The sequence below is a fragment of the Vulpes vulpes genome, chromosome 15 (assembly GCF_048418805.1).
Source record: "Vulpes vulpes isolate BD-2025 chromosome 15, VulVul3, whole genome shotgun sequence".
Classification (NCBI taxonomy): Eukaryota; Metazoa; Chordata; class Mammalia; order Carnivora; family Canidae; genus Vulpes; species Vulpes vulpes.
The window spans coordinates 76,003,502-76,021,266 of record NC_132794.1 but is presented as its reverse complement, the minus strand read 5'-3'; the positions used below and the strand labels follow the sequence as shown (position 1 = coordinate 76,021,266).

The following is a 17,765-nucleotide window of genomic DNA, read 5'->3' as shown; positions in this document are numbered from 1 at the left end:
ATAGAAGAAAAAAGGTTATCAAACCACAGGATTCTCTTCTGGACCTCTCATCACTCTTACTTTATACTAACTTCCTCGTTGAACCTAGAAACCAATAACCTCTTTTAACTTCAGGATGAAGTACTGAATTAAGAGGTCAGCCTACCTGAAGTATTTAGCTGTAAGGTTTGACATTATAAATACAGCCAGTTCCAATAAGGCAAATGCTGAAAAAGTCTGGGGATATTGCTGCTAAAAGAATTTTCAAATCAAGGAGAAAACTGGCATTAGGAAAAATTTTTTTTTATTGCATAAATCTTCTTTCACACTAACTCCCACAATTACTCCTACTTCATACCCAAATAAAATCTATAAAAACTGTTGCACACCTGGGAAGAAGGCAGTTTCTCAGCATTTGAAATATTGAACTCACTCACTATTCCACAATATTTAAGAGGTGTACCATGGCATCTTCCCTTGTAGTAACCAAAGTAACTTTATCTATTTGAAAATTATGGGAGGGTGAGGGGGTTAGATCCTAACTTTAAATAAGGAAAAATGCTCCTGTCATACAAAGAATTTATGAGAAAAATAGTTTTCCTGCTTTTCCACCATCAATGGAACCAAAGCAGTTCGGAAGGTAAAGGTAGGAGAGTTCTAGGAAAACTTGTGGATTAAACTATTAATATACTGGAAAGCTAAAATCTTTCATTAATTTTTAAATGCAGCATTTCTACCATCTTTTCTTTTAACAGCAAATACATGATACTTCCTATGCCCCAGGCATATTTTAAGCACTTTGTAAATATTAGCTCATTAAAAACCCTCTGGCTTGGGTACTATCATTATCCTCATTTTACAGATGAGAAGATTAAGGCATAGAGAAATAAAGTAACTTTCCCAAGATCACATAGCTAATAAGCAGCAGAGATGAGATTCAATCCCAGGCAGCCTGGGTCCAGAATCCATACTCTTAACCATAATGCAGTGCTGACTCTCAAAAAGTAATATGCCCCCGAAAGCCCATCTTTGGCTTATAGTTAAATACTGAACAAAAATCTGGTAAACAAATTAAGAGGGAAAAAATGCAGATAGCAAAAAGTAGAAAACCTGTTATTTAGAATTCCGACACATCACCATGAATATATTAGTATACTTCCCATCAGTTTTTTCTCCTTCTTCTCGTAGGGTTTTTTCCTTTTTAATTATCACTCAGCATACATGATTTTCTAGAAAATGAAAAACCTTAATGTAGTAGCCTTTCAGCATTTTTAGAGTAACAGTTAAAATTAACTGAACACATCATATAGTAAAACTTTTTTTAAAAAAGATTGTATTTATTTACTCATGAGAGACAGAGAGGCAGAGACACAGGCAGAGGGAGAAGCAGGGTCCACGCAGGGAGCCCAACGCGGGACTCCATCCGGGGCCTCCAGGATCAGGCCCTGGGCCAAAGGTGGCGCTAAACCGCTGAGCCACCCGGGCTGCCCCTTTGTGCTTGTTTTCTAGAACTTCACCTGCCAACCTCATAACGTAGATAGAAATATTCCTCATTTTACAAATGGGGAAACTGAAGAACAGTTAAGAAATAAACTTAATGTCAAACATCTAGTATGTAGTTGAGCAGGATTCAAATTCAAGCAGTTTGACTCCTAACTAGAAGAACTCAACTACAAGAGGGTAGTATTATGGACTACCTGAAAAACAGTGATGTTTTTAGAGTAATGTATTTGTCTGGCTTAGTCTAAAATTAGGATGTTACCATACAGATTTATTTTACTTTGCCCTAATTCTGACTTAGACAACTAAAGTTTTTAGTATTCTAACTTTTCTGAGTAACTCTTCATGTCCTATCTTATGTCTTCCTTCGTGTCTTCAAATATCTTATGTACTTCCTTCATCCAACGATCATCTGAATATTCATTATGTGCGAGGGACCATGCTAACAAGACATGGTGACAGGGTCTCTTTCCACTCAACATATGGTCAAATTTCTCACAACTAATAAACACTAGTATATATAAAAGGATAACAGCTTTGCCAAACAATTCATTGGACTGAGTATGGAATCCTGCAATTCTCTGTCCCCTCTTCTATAAAGCAGATAAATGCCTTATTTTTCTTTTAATTCCTTAAGAGCGACTGAGAAATAATTACTCAATAGGTACTATTAATCTGTCTCACTCTTATCAGTGGGCAATGAAAAGTCTGTCCATTTTTAATACAAAGGAGATGAAAAAAATATTTTACTAAAACCTTGGCTTGGGGATCCCTGGGTGGCGCAGCGGTTTGGCGCCTGCCTTTGGCCCAGGGCGCGATCCTGGAGACCCGGGATCGAGTCCCATGTCGGGCTCCCGGTGCATGGAGCCTGCTTCTCCCTCTGCCTTTGTCTCTGCCTTGTCTCTGCCTCTCTCTATATATATGACTATCATAAATAAATAATAAAAAATAATAATAATTAAAAAATAAATAAAACCTTGGCTTACTAGGTTATAAGTTTAAATTACTTTTAAAGTTCTATAAATATATTTTGGGTACGACCTTAATAGTCAACTGGTAAGTGGGAATGTCTAAAACATTCTAAGAAGCAGTCAAAAAAATAAACATGTTCACAGAAGGAGGTAAGACCACTGCTGCTTGATTTTACATGGAAATATTTTATTTTAAGCAGTCTTGATCTGAATCCCACTGATTATGAAATGGTGGAGGAAAGCCAAAGTTAAAAAGTGCAGCAGAAACTCTCCTGACCAGGTCACTGAGTGGCTTGATAGCCAACGACCATAGGTACGATTACCAACTTAAAACCTTACATTGGGGGCAGCCTGGGTGGCTCAGCAGTCAGTCCAGGGTATGATCCTGGAAACCCGGGATCAAGTCCCGGATCTGACTCCCTGCATGGAGCCTGCTTCTCTCACTGCCTGTGTCTCTGCCTCTCTCTCTCTCTGTCTCTCATGAATAAGTAAAAAAATCTTTTAAAAAAAAAAAAACAAAAAGAAAACTTACCCTGGCAGGGGACCAGGAGCAGAAGCAACCTAAGAAACCAAGGTCAACAGATGGAGGAGCTTCTGTTTGTCCATAATTACTAGTTGCGTCCATGAACCCCTGGCAGGTTTCCTGACTGATGCATGTTTACATTAATGTTTACATGCAGCTGTCACACTTCCGGTTCATTTCTTATGTCTGTGTCCTCTGACAAGGTTCTCCAGGATGTCATATCTATGCTATTATCTGGTACTTGCCACCTTCCACTGCTACTCTTTTGCAGTCTGTAATTTGTCCCATCCTTGATTGTAAATTTATTGAGGAAGCAAGGTTAACCCCCAAAACAGCTTGGTGCCTTGAAAATAATTATTTTTTTTAAGATTTATTTATTTATCATAGACATAGAAAGAGAGAGAGAGACAGAGAGAGAGAGAGAGAGGCAGAGACACAGGAGGGAGAAGCAGGCTCCATGCCGGGAGCCCCACACAGAACTCGATCCCGGGACACCAGGACCACACCCTGGGCCAAAGACAGGCGTTAAACTTCTGAGCCATCCAGGGATCCCCATAGTAAGTGTTTATTAATGATGAGTGTATGGCTACACCCCAATCCTTACCGTATAGCTACACCCCAATCCTTACCATTTTGCAAAAATGCTCCTCATCTCTCTGACTGGTATGCCCCAGGTGTCAGTCCTTGAACTCCTTCGCTATCAGCACTCACTCCTCAGGCATCCATCTCACCTCTACTGACAACTCCCAAATGTATCCAACCTGGACCATTCTCCTCTGACCGCGATTCATTTGTTCAACTGCTGACTTGACATCTCTATTACCATATCTATTAGACATCTCAAAAACTTAGCCAGGCTGGAGAAGAATTCCTGAACTCTTCCCAGAAACCTACTCTGCCCAAAGTCTTCACATCTCTGTTAATGACATCTCCATCCTGCCAGTTCTCAAGCCAAAAACCTTGGAGCCATCCTTGACAACTCTCTTTTCCCATTCTACATCCAATCCACCAACAAAGGTAGTTGGATCAAAACACAGCCAACTGGAGCCACATAAAAATAAACCCAGGCCTACTTTTATATACAAAAATAAATACATACACAGATTACTATACATACATATATTTCTTAGCTCTTGGTCCACTGAGTGTGCCTAGAAGCAGTGACACTTTAGCAGCAACAAACACACCTAGCATCCAGATCTTGGCCTCAAAATACCATTCTTTGGTAAAAGGAGCCACAACTTCTTGAGAAAAATGAGTCTAGGGCTATTGCAGGAAAAATACAAGATGAGCCTGAAGCATCTAGTAGTACTAGAGAATAGAGAAGTTACATGTATACATACAAACAAAAGATAGGAGTATGGCAAAGGACACACGATCAACCTAAAAGAGATCCCAGTGGCCAAAGCTGGATAATCTGATCAATAAATAATGCTAGCACTGAACTATAACCCTAAGAATAAAATAAATATCCATGAATTGGAATTGACATAAATGATTAAACAGGAAGACAGAAAAACACATGAGAAGGGACAAGTCTTCCTTACAAAAGGATTCCAGTTAATAAACACAGAAAAAATGAGGGAAATAAAGAAGTACTTTCAGAACACAATAGCAATAATTACTGTAGGCATGATCTACTGATGAATGCTAACTTAGTGAGAAGAAACAGGATACTGGCAAAGCCTCAAAGTAATCCCCTCATCCCCAAATATTTACCAATTACTGTGGTGGTTTTAATATATGTCACAAGTTCTTCATTTTCCTCCCCCAAGAAGTAGGAGTTTAATTCCTCCTCTGAGTGCAGGCTGTACTTAGCAACCTGCTTCTACTGAACAGAGTATGGAAAGGGAAAAATAACTTTCCAGTGGAGAAACTTGCCAGAAAACACCTTAGCAAAGTGATCATCAGTGATAGGTCATGTTGGTACCATGTATCTCCTATATGACATGATAAGAAGGGCACTTCACTTCTATGGTGTTCTTCCCCCCCAAAATCCATAAGCCACTCAAACAAGAAAACATCAGACAAACCCTAACTGAGGAACAGTCTACAAAATACCTAACTAGTACTCTTTAAAAGTATCAAGGTCATAAAAGAAAAGACCAAGAAACTGTCATACATTAGAAGAGAAAGAAGACTTGACAACTAAAAGCAACATAACATCCTGGTTTAAATAATGGAATAGAAAAAGGATGTTAGTGGAAAAATTAATAAAATACAAATAAAATCAGGAGTTCAGCTGAAGCACTGTACCAATGTTAATTTCCTAGCTTGATAAATACACCATGATTATGGTAAGATGTTAACATTAGGGGAAACAGAGTGAAGGGTATATGGTAGTGGTTCTTTTTTTTTTTTTTTTTTTGAGATTTTATTTATTTATGCATGAGAAACAGGGGGGAGGGCAGAGACACGCAGAGGGAGAAGCAGGCTCCATGCATGGAGTCTGACGTGGGACTCGATCCTGGGTCTCCAGGATCATGCCCTGGGCTGAAGGCAGCGCTAAACTGCTGAGCCACCCAAGCTGCCCAGTAGTGGTTCTTAATAGGAGCAATATCCCCCGTAAGGGCCATTGGGCAATGTCTAGAAACATTTTTGATTGTTAGAACTGGGGAGATGGTACTGGCATAAAGGACAAGGGATTCTATATAACATCCTACTGTATATAGGGCAATCCCCCACAACAAAGGATTATCTAGTCCAAAATGTCAATAGTGGGGAGACTAAGAAACACTGGTATAAGAGAACTCACTGTACCCTCTGTGCAACTCTTCTATAAATCTAACCGATTCAATCGCTTCTCAATTTCCTGGTCTCTCAACTGGAGTTTTTAGGAGAAACGCCCAACAAGTCCTCTTGATTTTTCTGTGCCTCCTTAGACTACTTTCAAAACACTGGCCCAGAGTGAAGTTTTGTTTTGTTTTGTTTTTAAGATTTTATTTATTTATTCATGACAGACAGAGAGAGAGAGAGGGGCAGAGACACAGGCAGAGGGAGAAGCAGGCTCCATGCAGAGAGCCCGATGTGGGACTCGATCCCAGGACCCCAGGATCAGGCCCTGGCTGAAGGCGGTGCTAAACCGCTGAGCTATGAGGGCTGCCCCAGAGCGAGGTTTGTTTTGTTTTGTTTTGTTTTTCCAGAGCGAAGTTTTTAAAGCATAAATCCAATCATGTCATACCTTTGCTCAAAACCCTGTAATAGTTTCCACGGCACAAAGTAAACAACCAAGTGCTTACAATGGCCTACAAATTCTACGGGATCTGGACCAAGTTATCTCTCTGACCTTACCACCTTCTCTTCTGTTCAGTCCTGTGCAGGTACACTAGCCAAGCACACCTCTGATTCAGGACCAATGCAACAAGTTTCTTCTACCTAGTATGACCCCTACTTCTTTTAAGTCGTTGCTCATCCATTTCTAAGTCCTTCCCAGACATCCTCTTTAAAAGTGCACATACTCTGTAGAATTCCTATCCCTCCTTCTTGCTTTATTTTTCTCTATAGCACTTATCACCTTCTAATATAACAATAACTCTCACTTATTTTAATGTCTGTCTCACCCTGTCTAGAATGCAACATTCATGAAGTCAACAATTTTGTGTTTGGTTCACTATTTGAACCTGTGCACCTAGAATTATGCCTGATACATGTACTAAATGCTCAACAAACATTTGTTAAATGAATGATATACCCCTGAAATCCTAAATTAAATATCCCAGTGTATTTCAACCACTTTTCAACACTATTGTGTTTTCTATCCTATCTCCTTAAGAAGAATGTGATCTGGAGATGCCTGGCTGGCTCAGGTGATGTAGCATGTAACTCTTGATCTTGGGGTGTGAGTGTGAGCCCCACACTGGGCCTAGAGCTTACTTAAAAAATAAAAACTATTAAAGAAGAAGAAGAAAAGGAGTATGATTTGCAGAAAAACAGGCTTTGGATTATGGTTTCATCAGTTGATAGTGTGTGTCTCTGGATAGATTGTTTAAACTGTTTAATCTTGTTTCTTCATCCAATGGAGAATGACAAAGGGAAGACTTTGTTAATAACAAATTGTAGAGCAAGGTGGTAAAGTGTCCAGCAATAGTGGGTACCCCATAAATAAAAGCTAATAGTATTGCTTTCTCCTCACTAGCTCTTCAGCTTCACAGTGACATCCACCTAGACTTTCATGCCCTTCGTCTTCTCCCAATGAAATCACCCTTTCCAGTATTCCTGTTCACGATCCAGCCCGGACTCCAACCCTCAAAATCATTAACTTCCTCGTCCTTCAGGAATCTCTCCCAAGCAGGCATCTGCAAAGCATTGGTTACCAACCTGGGTTCTGAAACTGAACTACCAGGCTTTGCAGGCCCAGCTGTTCATCTTACAATTAAGGAAATTAACAGTTACTACCTTATGAGCTCTTAGGAGTATTAAACAGTTTCTTTAGTTATACAGAGTGATCATGCTGGAGAAAAAAAAAAAAAAAACAAAAACCCACTGATCCAAGGTGTACGATCTCAAATGGGCCCTCAGTGCTGCTTAACAATCCTTCATTTTCTCGTCATGTCTGTGTCAGTGTCTGCCCTTCTCTCCCTCTCTCATTCACTTGGAAGCTATTATAAGCTCACATACTCTTTTTAAGAACTCTTATTCCACTACTTTCTCCTTCACTCTTAGCAGGTACTCAAACATGATACATGTTATCAACTCATTTTCCTTCTTGCCCCTATCAGAAACTTTTATCTCTGACTTTACCTTCTTCCTTTCTGTTCACTAGAAAAGGAAAATCACCTACTACCCAAGGCCAATTTCTCTACATATGCCTTGGATCCCACCCCCGCTCACTGCTTACAAATCTCTGACTCCATCAATCACCTCTCCCCCGCCCCACCCCAACTTTGGTTCTTTTCGATCTCATATGAATCTATGCCCCAAATCCTCTTAATTTAAAAGAGGGAGTAAACTTCTCTAAATCCCCTTATCTCCCTCCACCTATACTCTTTTTTTCAGTTATCTGTTAAAAACACTGTATTTGTACCGAATTAGCTAAGGTTGTTCACTATTAACCTCCTAAATGCATAGATTGCTTTTTTTTCCATCTTGGGTCCGTCTGGCACAGATGGTTGGCTTCTCTTCAGTTGCCGGCCCCATGCGGTAGCACACAACAAAAATGTAGGAATCATCCCAAATCTTCAACCTTGCTCAGCTCTATCATCTGATTATTTACCTTGTACTGTTGATAATACTTCCCAAATCTCTTATACATCCACCCCCCTCCTTTATATCCCTCATACTTTCTCATCAGGAATGGCTTCCTAACTGATCTTGCTTCCAGTTTTGCCCTTCTCTAATCCGGCATTCACTTCACTGGCAACATGATAGGTCTAAAACACAAATCTGATTCCATCACAGCATTTTTTTCCCCCCACTGAATCTTCACAGCCTTCAGGATAAAGTTAAAGCTCCTTAACTTGGCTGATAAGGCATTCAGTGATTTGGCTTCTTACCACTTCACTGGCCCCTGTTTGAAAACTGTGCTGTCCACCTGTGGCTACTGATTACTTGAATGTGACTAAACTGAAATGTGCTTTAAATTTAAAATACACCAGATTCTGAAGACTTAGTATGAAAAGGGTAATGTTAAATATTTCAATTCTTTCAAATACTGATTACATGTTGAAATGATAACATTTTAGCTATATCAGGTTAAATAATACACTTTTAAAATTAATTTCACTTTTTTAATGCAGCTACTAGAAAATTCAAAAATACATATAACATATTTGTGGCTCCCATTATATGTTCACAGGACAGCACTAGTCTAAAATGCCCTTTACCATATACCAGGGTGACAGGGTTAAGAGAAGGGGGGATGCCAGACGGGTTGAGCAAAATAGACTGGCGTTTTATCAAAAAATATATATACAAATAAATATTAAATGTCCTTTCCCTTTTGCTGAACCCAGTTAAGTCCTATTTTTGAAGATTAGCTCAGGTAACGCATGAGGATGCATTCCAGAACTCTCCCTCCCCAAGACCCCAAGTCTTAGTCAACTACCCCTCCTGCATGCTTCCACCCAGAGGAATGTACTTATACCTGTGTCATATATCACATCATATTGTTAATTATCAGTTATCAACTATCTTCTTCTCCTAAACGGTACTATCTTCTCCTCCATGCAAAAAGGCACATCATTCTACATATGCTCAGGGCCTATCATGCCTATCACTGGAAAAGCAATCAAAATATTTGTCAAAGAAACATGAACTATCTGTTCCTGGCCTGAAAGTTCCTAGAATTTCTAGTTCTACAAGGAAAGCAAACCAGCAATGAAGGAGCCTAGACTTTCCAGGGAGCTCTAGTAACGAAAGGACTGGGATGGTGAGGAGTAGGAATTACAGAGAGAACAGCAATGAGCAAGTAAAGCTCATCACACACACCTGCCTGTCACAGTGGAAACAGGGATTTGCAGCAGTGAGATGGAAGCTTGAACTCACTCTTGGCAAGCCAGGGGCCACAGTCTGGTTCCTAAATTACTTAAACAACCCAACCAACAAAAAGAGTGTGATTTGGCAGGTTTAAACACAAACAGCTAGAGCCCAGCACCTGTTCCACTTAAACAGCACATCATTACAGTTAAAAACAACAACAAATCTCTCTCATGAAGCAAATGCTAATCTCATGATGCTTCACCATGGAGCAATTTAGAAGAGTTATTATATGAAATGTGCCAAAGCATGAATTTATGGCTGATGCTTATTTGGCAAATAAGGTTGGCACTGCTAGATGTTGAAAAACATGTATGCAAATAAGCAAATAAAAGTTTTTAAGCTCTCCGACTTAAATATTTACGTTACCATAAATGTACAAAGATAAATGTTTATATGAGTACACATATAGTGCATTCCAGGAACACATTTTTTAATGTGATTGTCAGAAACAGCTATAAAGTGGCATTACTTCCTTATGGGCCTCAGGGTAGACTCTTAAAAATGGATTCGGACAGAATGTTAATGGGGCCCAAACATCAGCAAGGAAGTTTCTCTGGACTATCACTGGGTAAAGTGAATACTCATCATAACAGCTCGAAGCAATCTTCTCTTGTCCTTTCGCCCAAATATTTTCTTCCCCTGTTGGGACCCAGCCAAACAGAAATACCAGCTCCTAAATGGTAGAGAGGGGATGGAAAGGAGGACCACACATCACCAGCCTCAAGGAAAAGGACTTGAGGCTTCCCCCCCCCCCATGTAATATAATCAAGCTACAGTCTCCAAAATAAAGACATGATAAACTATTTCCCCTTCTGACAGCTACGGAAAGAGGTTTGTTTTTCGCATACTTGGTGAATTGGTCATGGCCCAGCTCCCCGGCAATGGCAGGCACTCTGCTCCCGCTCGCCGGGAGTCCCGGGGCGGGGGCCTGAGCCGGGGGCGGCCCCACCTGCCCGGAGCGCCTGCCGCGGGCGCCGCGGGAGGCTGGTGGGGGGGGTCCGGGCGCCGCGCGAGTGTCCGCGGACGCCGGGGACGGGGCCGGGGGGCGCGTCGGGGTCCCCCTAGGGAGGGCCCGGCCCGGGGCCCCGATCCGCGAGCGGGGCGAGGCCGCCCCCACGAGGCCGGCTCCGCGCCTCCACGCGCGTCCGGGGCAGCGCTCGGGGCCGACACCGAAGTCGTGCCCTCGGCCGGCCGGGGCGGGAGGGGGGGGAGGGGACGGAGGGGAGGGGGAGGGGGGAGGGGCTGCCGGCCCTGCAGCCAGCGGGTCACAAAGTAGCCACGACCGAGGAGCCCGCGGGCGACCGAGAGACGAGACGAGCCGCCGCGGCCCGCAGGAGAGCCGGGCGGGCAGGGGAGCCCCCGGGGCCAGGCGGGGCACGCAGACACGCAGCAGCGCCCGCGTCCAGCCCCCGCAGCTGCACTTTCCCCCGCGGCAGCCCCGCCGCGCCCGGGGGCGCCCCTGCGCCAGCTCCAACTTTCCCTCCTCTGGGGGGCGCCGGGCGACCGGGGCGGCCGTCCTCGCCGGGGGGCGGGGGGAGCTCCGGGGCGGGGCGCCGGGCGGCGGGGGGGGCAAGCGCGGGGGGTGCAGGGGGGCGGCGGGGAGGGGTGCAGGGGGGGCGGCGGGGGTGTGCAGAGGGGTCGGGGGAAGGACGGCGGGGAGGGGAGCGGGGGGTACAGGGGAGCGGCGGGGCCCCGGGGAGGAGTGCGGGGGGGGCGGGGGGGTGCAGGGGGCGGCGGGGCTCGGGGCGGCCGCACAGCCCGCGCCGGGCAGGACGCACCGGCCGCCTGCGCCCCCGTGGCGCCGCCCCACGACCCCGCGCGCCCCGCCCGGGCTCCGCCGGGGCAGCGCTCGCCCCCCGGGCCGGCCGGCGCCGGGGAGGGGACCGAGGGGTCGCGGGCAGCCCTGCCCCCGTTACCTGGAAGGCGCGCGTGCCGCTGGGGCGACCACCATCGCCGGCCGGCCCGTCCCCCGCCCGGTGACCGCGGCCGCCGCCGCCGAGCAACTGACACTAACAAGTAACTAACTACTGGCCGCCGCCGAGCCTGCCGAGCCTGCCGCGCGCGCCCGCCGCCCGCCGCCCGCCGCCCGCCCGGCCCACCAGCCCGCGCGCCCGCCTCCTCCCGGCCCGCGCGCCGCCCCTCCGCGCGCACCCGCCGCGGCTCCCCACGGAGCGAGCACGGGCACGCGCACGCGCACGCACCCCAGCTCGGCCGTCTCCCCGGGCTCGCCCCGGCCCCGGGGGAGGAGCCACCGGGAGGCCCCGCCCACCTCCGGACCATCAGCCTATGAAGGCTCCAGACTGACCGGCGGGGGCGTGGCCGAGGGAAGAGGGCGGGACGACCAGGCCCTTGGGCTAAAGCCAAGGGAAATTCGGGTTCCGCTCAGTCCCAGACGGAAAGGGCCGCAGGACGTTTGCCCTTTCGGTGCCGAAGCCCCTGGCCAGCCTGCCGTCGAATGCAAAACACGTGTTTCCAAGGGCCCCCAGCATCCCGTAATTACCGAGTCCTTTCTGCAGGCCTTAGCGACTTCAAAAACTACATCTCCCAGGAAGCTCCGCGAAAGCCGGCCTCACCTTGCGTCATCACGTAGTCCCTTGCCGCATTGGAACAAAATAATCCCTTCGTTTTTCTCAAGGTACGGGGGGTAATAGTCCCTTTTTCTCCTCGCCGGAGCAATTCTAAAAGCCATCGCGACAAGGGAAGTTGCGTCGGGGGAGGTGGCTCAGCGGCCGGGCGAAGGGAAAGGAAAGGTAGCAAAAGAAAGTGCTGCGGAGGAATTTCCCCCGCCGCGAGACGCCGCAGCGAGCGCAGTGCAGGCGACCGAGAGGGGCTCAGGGGATTGTCCTCCGTGCGGGGGCCTCTGCGGGCCCCGTCCCCGCCTGCCCCTGCCGCCAGCAGGCCGGTAAGCAGGGCGGGCTGCGGGGTGGCCACGGCCGAGCGGCCTCGCGCCCCCCCAGCGCCGTCTCCCTTTGGCCGTTGTGGCCGGTTCGGCTCGGCTTGAGGCCGCCCGAACGGGGGCGCCCCACTTCCGGTGGGGGAGGGGCGGCCGGAGCCGCTTCCGGTGGGGGCGGGGGCGTGGTGCTCGCGGCGAGGCCGGCGCGGCGTCCTGAGGTTGGGGGCGTGTGCGCCGCGGGAGGGTTCGGCCGTGGCTCGTGGCTCGCCGCCTCCCGCCCGAATTCCGGAGTTTTGTCTCTCCGCGTTAGGAGGGAAGAGCCCCCCCCGCCTAGACCCCCTCGGCTCCGGCACGTCCTCGGCCGCGCGGCCGCTGCGCGCCCTCCGTGCCCCCGGCCCGAGCAGGTGTCCCGGCCCGAGCCAGGTGTCCGGCCCGAGCCAGGTGTCCGGCCCGAGCCCGAAGCAGGTGTCCCGGCCCGAGCCAGGTGTCCGGCCCGAGCCCGAGCCAGGTGTCCCGGCCCGAGCCAGGTGTCCGGCCCAAGCCCGAAGCAGGTGTCCCGGCCCGAGCCAGGTGTCCGGCCCAAGCCCGAAGCAGGTGTCCCGGTCGGAGCCAGGTGTCCGGCCCAAACCCGAAGCAGGTGTCCCGGCCCGAGCCAGGTGTCCCAGCCCGATCCCGAAGCAGGTGTCCCGGCCCGAGCCAGGTGTCCCAGCCGGAGCCAGGTGTCCTGGCCCAAGCAGGTGTCCCAGCCGGAGGCCGATCAGGTGTCCCAGCTGGATCCAGGTGTCCCAGCCCGAGCCAGATGTCCTGGCCCAAGCCAGGTGTCCCAGCCGGAGGTAGGTGTCCCAGCCCGAGCCCAAGGCCGGTGTCCCCGCCGGAGCCCGAAGCAGGTGTCTCGGCCGGAGCCAGGTGTCCCGGCCTGAGCCAGGTGTCCTGTCCCAAGCAGGTGTCCCAGCCGGAGGCAGGTGTCCGGCCGGAGCCCGAGGCAGGTGTCCGGCCGGAGCCCGAGGCAGGTGTCCGGCCGGAGCCCGAGGCAGGTGTCCGGGCCCGAGCCTGAGGCAGGTGTCCCGGCCTGAGCCAGCCGGAGCCAGGTGTCCAGCCTGAGCCCGAAGCTGGTGTCCCAGCCTGAAGCAGGTGTCCCAGCCTGAGCCAGGTGTCCCGGCCCGAGCCCGAGCCAGGTGTCCCGGCCCAAGCCAGGTGTCCCAGCCCAAGGCAAGTGTCCTGGTCCCAGCCCGAAGCAGGTGTCCTGGCCCGAGGCAAGTGTCCCAGCCTCTCCACCCGCCCCACGCCTGCCCCCAGGACTCTCGTGTTGGCCCGGAGTGGGGAGGCATCTTCACCTGGCAGGGGTGAAGCCTTTGGTGTACCCTTAACCCATACTGAGTGCTCTTCGGCTCCTACACCTGTTGATTTTAGGCGGCAGCTTTCGCCTTGTAGCTGAAAACCACTTCCTCAGGCCTGAAAATTCTTACCTGTCCCTGTCACGGAGCTCCTGGGACAGCTGTGCGTCGGTACATTCCCCCCCTCCACCTTTGTAATTTAAGTAATTTCAGCCCCGATGAAAACCTGGTATCTGCCCTTTCTGTTTGCAAACCGTGCTGCGGAGATGATGGTACTCAGGTTTTAAGCAAGCAGGGCATTTGGCTCACGGAGGACAGAAGATGGGTAAGACAGGACTTTTTATTTTTTTTCTATGTTGTCAGTGTTTTATTATAAGAAGCGATGTATAAAGTGGTAATAAACACTCAACAATTTTTCCTGGCTTCTCCTTTCAAGTATCACAGGTGTGTGTGTTTGTACTAAAGGAATCCATCCGTTTGGAGCCTATGAAATCTCAACTGTAGTGATTTTATTTTATTTTAATTTTTTTGTAGTGATTTTAGAATATCAAGTAAACTGTAAGGTCTTTAAAGGATTTTTAAAAGCATAAGGTCCATGTTTTGTTTTGTTTTTTCCTTTGGGATTTGTTATCTATTCTACCCTCTGAATTTGCAATGGTCTTAATTCTGGTTCTTTGAAAAAGCCATTATTACTTATTAGAAAAATGTGGGATTCTTTTGTTTGTTTGAATTCATGAGAGGCAGAGAGAGAGAGACAGAGACAGAAGCAGAGACACAGAGGGACAAGCAGGCTCCCTGCAAGGAACCCAGTGTGGGACTCAATCCCGGATCTCCAGGATCACGCATGCCCTGGGCCAAAGGCAGACGCTAAACCGCTGAGCCACCCAGGGATCCCTGAAAAAATGTGTTTTAAACTAAATATTACAGTAAGGGAAAAAATACATGTTTTAACCTTATGTAAACATTGGGGGGGGGAATCTAAGACCCTAAAATCAGTGAGTTATCCTTTGAAAGACCACAGAATTTCTGCAGTAATTGAAAAGGCAAGACACGATAATGTCTGTGTTATTACTAATTGAAGGTTAGGGACATGTAGACTGCCTCAAGCAAGTATTAATTAATTGATTGGACAGAAAGTGTTCACTGTCTTCCATATTAATAAAGTATAAAAGAAAATGTGATACGATCACCCTGACAAATTAAACTATAGTATTAGGAATTACTGCAGTAAGCAAAGATCGTGGAACTTTTAAATGAAAAAGATAGAGAAAATTTAGTTAAAATATTGATTGAGATACAGTAGTATTGCCTTTAGGAAACTAGAGAGCAAAGGAGTTTTTTTAATTGGGTCTTTATGCTATTCCATGGAAGAATTGCAGTATAACAGAAGAAAATTTGCTGCAGCTGAAAGACAAGCAGCTTGCAGAACTGTCTGTTCTAAAGAAAGTAATATATACACCACATATCTGAAAGAAGACATTTTGTGACAAGTGGCAGTTTTTCATTGGTCCCATCAAAGAAGAAATATTAGAAAAGCCTGTGAAAAACAGAGAGCAAGTCCATGGAGCCTGGCTTTTATTTTCTTTAAATCTTTAAAAAGTGTTTCTTTAGAAAGGCTTGTTATCTTCCAAAGATTTTTTTTTTTCCCTCTGTGCTCTCTGTTGCAGTTTTCTTTGTATGTTTTAATAGAATCAAAATTAGAAAAATAGGGCAGCCTGGGTGGCTCAGTCTGTTAAATGTCTGCCTTTGGCTTGGGTCATGATGGAGCCGCAGTCAGGCTCCCTGCCTTGTGAGGACTGTGATTCTCTGCCCTCCTGGCCCCTCTCCTTCTGCCCCTCTTCCTGCTCCTGCTCTCTCTCAAGTAAATAATTTAAAATTTTTTTACAAATTAGAAAAAGACTTAGGGAAGTGAACTCCACTACTCCTTAGAGTTAATGATTTTGAGATTTTCATTCCATTTCTTACTATCTATAAGCAAGAAATTGTCAGTACTTTTAGGGTACTCAGATTAGGTTTTTCTTTTCCAAAGAAACCATTTTCTTTTCCAGAAACAGCCATTGGTTATACTGCTCACAAAAGTTTAAAGTATTAAAATAATAAGTTAAAATTCTGGATTCCATTTCACTGAAATTTGATTATCTAGAGTGCTAGGTACTATTTTTTTTTTTTTTAAGATTTTGTTTATTCATGAGAGACACAGAGAGAGAGGCAGAGACATAGGCAGAGGGAGAAGCAGGCTCCCCGCAGGGAGCCTGATGTGGGACTCCAGGATCACGCCCTGAGCCAAAGGCAGATACTCAACCACTGAGCCACTCAGGCATCCTGCTAAGTACTATATTAAGTGCAAAAGTGTCTTTTAATTTCTTTTGTCCATCTCTCTCTTTTTTTTTTAAGATTTTATTTATTCATTTGAGAGAGAGCAGGAGCAGAGAGAGGGGCAGAGGGAGAAGCATACTCCCCACTGAGGAGGGTGGGGGGCAGGGCTCAACCCTAGGATCCTGAGATCGTGACCTGAGTCAAAGGCAGATGCTTAATGATCTGAGTACACACACACACACATCCGGCCCCCAGTGTCCACCAATTACCTTTTTGTATGTTTGTTATTTTGGTAGTTTGTTTTGGCCATGGGGTTGAATGTTGAAGAAAGTATCCTAACTACTTGAATGGTTTTTAAACTTACTACTCTGCTGTCTTTTCTTTTTTTTTCTGCTGTCTTTATTTCAAGAACTTCAAGAGGATTCAAATGAAAACACCCCTTACGTGACTTTTCATTATGTCAGCAAAAGTTTATTGAGTGCTTACTGTGGGATAGACCCTATTCTGGGAACTTGTGATGTGTCAGTGAATACAGACAAATAACCACATTCTCTTGGAATTTACTCTCTAGTCTCCAAATAAAAAGTGGAATAGTGCTCCCTTGGTATCCCTAAATAAGATCTATCGTATAATCATTGTTCGTACTGAATTGAGAGCAGCCCTAAACTTCATCTCTCTTGATCTTGATCTCTAAGCCATTCTAAACCCAGTTTTGAATATTTCAGTGTAATTTTTCTCCAGACCATTAAAGCTCCTTTGTTAAGTATTTAGTGCTTTTTTTTTGGCGCATGCATCATGAACTTATTATCATTCTGGCCTCCTTTATGTAGTAAAAACAAAAGTGAGCAATACAGAAAATAGGGGATCAGAGAGGCCTAGTTCCAAAACTGATGTCCACCTTTTACTAGCTGAGCTTACTAGCTTGGTTACCTTGAACAATTTATTTGATCTCTCTGAGCCTCAGTTGCCATACCTAAATAGGGTTGTTTGGTGGACTGAGGATAGTCTGTGTAAATCACCTGGCACAATGCCTAGAGTTAGGAGCTTAATGAATGTAATTACTTTATTCCCAGTCTCTTCTGCTATTTTGGCTATTAGGATTTGCCTGTGTGTGTGTTTTAAACCTTACATGGCCTCAAAAGTATGGAGATGCAGTGCTAGAATTTTTGAAATTATGCCTTCCCCCAGCAGCTTGTTTAGCAATCCAGATTTTACTTTTTATTCCTTGTGGAAAGGAGAAATCTCTAATTTCCATGATCACTTTAGAAAATATACATAATAGAAAAATTTCAAGAAAAGATTAGGGAATCACTAAAGTAATTTGAATTGTAGAAAGACTTTCAAATGATTCTTCTAAACCTACTTTTTTTATATATATATTTTATTTGTTTATTTGAGAGAGAGAGTGAGAACAAGCAGAGGGAGCTACAGAGGGCGAGGGAGAAGCAGGCAACCCCCTGGGCAGGTAGCTGGATATGGGGCTTGAACCCAGGACCCCGGGCCAGAACCTGAGCTGAACGCAGATGCTTAACCAACTGAGCCACCCAGGCACTTCATTCTCAACCTATTTAGTCACTAAGCCTAACATTCAAGAGCCTTCACTCATTACCCATCTACACATTCCTAACTGGATTGGTCTCTTTAAAAAATTCTGTAGTGTACCCAGCCTTACAATCATTGTTCTTGCTATTCTTCTCCTGAAACACTTTCTCTTTTCCTAGGAATCCCTATCTATCAAAATGCCATCATCTTGGAGGCCCTATCATTTTCAG

At 46.4% G+C, this 17,765-nt stretch overlaps 2 protein-coding genes across 32 annotated transcripts in view; one reads left to right on the top strand and one right to left on the bottom strand.

Moving 5' to 3' along the window:
* The window catches only part of PEAK1 (pseudopodium enriched atypical kinase 1), a 294,851-nt gene extending 282,742 nt beyond the window's left edge, over positions 1-12,109 (bottom strand). For 5 of the 10 annotated variants that reach the window (XM_072739141.1, XM_072739148.1, XM_072739139.1 and 2 more), the window contains exon 1: positions 11,367-11,527. The gene's annotated coding sequence lies outside the window, so the exon portion shown is untranslated. Of the gene's footprint in view, positions 1-11,366; positions 11,528-11,950 lie in introns of those variants that run through there. The other 5 variants (XM_072739142.1, XM_072739140.1, XM_072739144.1 and 2 more) reach the window with 3 other exon arrangements.
* The window catches only part of HMG20A (high mobility group 20A), an 82,348-nt gene continuing 76,403 nt past the window's right edge, over positions 11,821-17,765 (top strand). For 3 of the 22 annotated variants that reach the window (XM_072739158.1, XM_072739157.1, XM_025987855.2), the window contains exon 1: positions 11,821-12,085. The gene's annotated coding sequence lies outside the window, so the exon portion shown is untranslated. Of the gene's footprint in view, positions 12,353-12,530; positions 13,177-13,753; positions 14,003-17,765 lie in introns of those variants that run through there. The other 19 variants (XM_072739151.1, XM_072739159.1, XM_025987716.2 and 16 more) reach the window with 14 other exon arrangements.